We start from the raw sequence: 3,224 nt of genomic DNA, 5'->3' as shown, positions 1-3,224 counted from the left end.
CTGGTTCTTTGTTATAAAGAGCACGTGAGGCAGTTTTTTCCCCTCGGGATCCCTGTTATACCGTGCTTTTGAGTCAGCACGTGAGGCAGCCTTCTTTGCCTCAGGATTTGCATGATACTTAATTTTTATTATTTCAGCATTTTTCTGATAGTATTCTTTTTCTCAGATAATACCTTGACTTTGTTTTTTTCATAGTCTATATTTCTCTGAGCTTTTTTACTACGTGCTGACTTTGGCATTTTTTATTAAATGTAAACATATAACACCTATGTGTATCTTACTATAATATCACTTATCTTATAGCAAGACAACTCTCGTAGAATTGAGATACTGCCCCGTCACCAATAGTTAAAGTGTGGAACGGTATATACACCAATAGTATAGTTGTTATCTTTATATGAAGTCCTAATCAGTGACAGTGTGAGGTTACTTGGTTAATTTATTGTAGTTTATTTTAAAAAACTTACTTGTTTTTATTAGTATATTGTGTATAGTAGCCACAATATCTAGTTATTTTTGTGGCTAGGGCTTGGATTTTGATTCTTTTTGGTCAGTTTCCAGTGAGTTCTTAGAAGATGACTTTCTTGCAGTTTCTTTTGCGGTTAATTTAACTTATTTCCTTTGGCGTTTGGTGAGTTCTTAGAAGAACTGGTCTGATCTACTTTTCTTAGCGAGCGAAGAGATTCAGCTGCATTCAACAATGGTTGCTATAGTGTATTTTTGCGCATGCGTGAGAATTTCAAGTTTCCTCCTTATTTTTCAATAGTTTGACAGTAGTCATGTGTCTTTCTGCCAAGAGCGACAGACGTCAGTGTTAGCCGTGATCGTCTAGAGGTTAGGACCCCACGTTGTGGCCGTGCTAACCTAGGTTCGAATCCTGGTCACAGCATCTGAAGAATTATTTGTTTTTATAACATTGTTTTTGACGTCGTACTTGCTGATAGGTTACTCTTATAACAATTTTGATCAACTGAGATAAAGATTTCGTGGTTTCATTAACGCTGGTGGGTTACTGTTTAAAGAAAAAACCTTAACGTTCACCTCAAATATTCAGCGTCCAAGAAATATAGGCCACTGGCAAACTGGAACGTCTGTGAGCATCCGGTGTATTATTTGGAGCTGTCCCTTTTGAGAGAAGTTCCATGTTCGAAGTGGTCTGTCTACATTGGGTATATAGTGTTTAAAACTCGTTATACACGTAATCTTATTTAATTATGGAGTTAGCTAAAAAGCGATGGGTCACTGCACTTCTCCGTGTAAAGAGCAGTCGATTGATGCTTGAACTGTTGTCAGAGACCGTTCGTACACCGAGATACATCGTCTCAAAAGAAAGAAGAAAGCAGAAGAAGAAAGAAGAAAGAAGAACAATTGGCCATTTTTGTACCCTTTTTTTTCTCTCTCTTTTGACATTTTAACCGACGTTCTGACACTCGCTGGATTCGTAAGACGCTTCTCTGTAAGAATATGTGCTTTTTGAAACTTATAAGTTGATTTTAGTTGAGATTTGGATAGTTTTGCTTTGTAGGCGTATATAGGCGTGTACGGGCCATCCCTATATAGAGAGTGCTACCGCCTCTCTGATATACATATATATATACACATATATATATACATATATATATATACATATATATATATGTATACATATATACATATATACATATATATATACATATATATATATGATGATTGCAACGTCTTGTCAGACGAGTGCTACTCCCTCAGACATTTAAAATCCATGAGCCCAAATACCTGAGGGAGTATCTATACGAAGATGATGTTACAGAGTCTTAGCTTTGTACGACAGCTAAGTCTCTCTCTCGGTTAAAAATGTTGAGATCCAGCAACAAGCAAGAGCAAGATAGCCAGCAACAAATTAAACTGCAGACCAGTTTAATGCGGGTAATGGTATTCCGCTTTATGGTTTTTTGAATCAGAGATTTGCTTCTCCTAGACAGGTTGCCTTCACCACGGCTTACGGGAGCCCTCTCCACCCCAATACACATATACACACACACACAAATATACACGGTGCTAGTTGGCCGTTGACCCAGAAAAAGAGTCCATTCGCCCTTTGGAAGGTCTTGTTTTTAATCGTTCAGAGAGACTAGCCGTATATACATATATATATGCATACATATATATATGCATATATATACATATATATATGCATATATATATACATATATATATGCATATATACAGTGATGATCATATTTATTGGCACGGTAAAATAAAAGTTAAATTTTGTCTAATAAATTCTAAAAAAGGGATTAAATTAAAGAAAATAACAAAGTATATTATGTATTTTTAACTGGCCTTTCCGATGCAGCAATCGGATTTTAGAAAAAATAAATAACAAAGGAACAACAAACATAATTGCAAAAAACCCTTGTTCAAAATTATTGGCACGGCTTTGTTTTTCTTTTAGTATCAGTATAATATCAATCAATTTCCGGTTTACGTGCTTTCTGAACTTTTTTATAGCCATATTATGCTTGTTTAACGCTAATTCAGTGAATAATTTTTTTCAGATAATTTTTAGATAGCGATTTATTTAAACTATTATAAGTGACTAAATTATAATTTTCAATCGCCATGGTTAAAACTAAGGAACACAGCGAAGACGTCAGGAAGCTTGTTGTAGCATGCCATACCAATGGGGAGGGCTATGATAAGATTTCAAAGAAGCTATACCTTCCCAAATCCACTGTTAGAGCCATAATAAACAAGTTCAAATCGCAAGGCCACGTTATGAGTTTAGAGGGTAGAGGGAGAAAAAGGATTCTTTCCCCAAGAGATGAACGGAAAATTGTTCGACAAGTAAAACAAAACCCAAGGATCTCTGTTGGGGAGATTGTTGATGAACAGAGCACCTCTGGAGTGAATGTATCTCGACATACAGTTGGTAGAGTTTTGAAGAGAGCTGGTTTAAAAGCATGTCGTCCGAGAAAGACTCCTTTATTGAAGCCTATGCACCTGAAAGCAAGGCTAGCCTTTGCAAAACGTCATATTGATAAAGATGTTGCATTCTGGAAACGTGTTCTATGGACTGACGAAACGAAAATAGAGTTATTTGGCCATAATACAGAAAATCTGGCGAAGCTTTCCTGCCTAAGAACACCATACCCACAGTGAAGCACGGTGGAGGCAGTTTGATGTTTTGGGGATCCTTTGCTGCCTCTGGACCAGGGCGACTTGTTAAGGTCACAGGTAGCATAAAA

The sequence above is a fragment of the Euprymna scolopes genome, chromosome 12 (genome assembly GCF_053919585.1).
Source record: "Euprymna scolopes isolate OS-2025 chromosome 12, ASM5391958v1, whole genome shotgun sequence".
Taxonomy (NCBI): Eukaryota; Metazoa; Mollusca; class Cephalopoda; order Sepiida; family Sepiolidae; genus Euprymna; species Euprymna scolopes.
The sequence above is the reverse complement of the archived record's forward strand: the minus strand, read 5'-3'. Positions refer to the sequence as shown.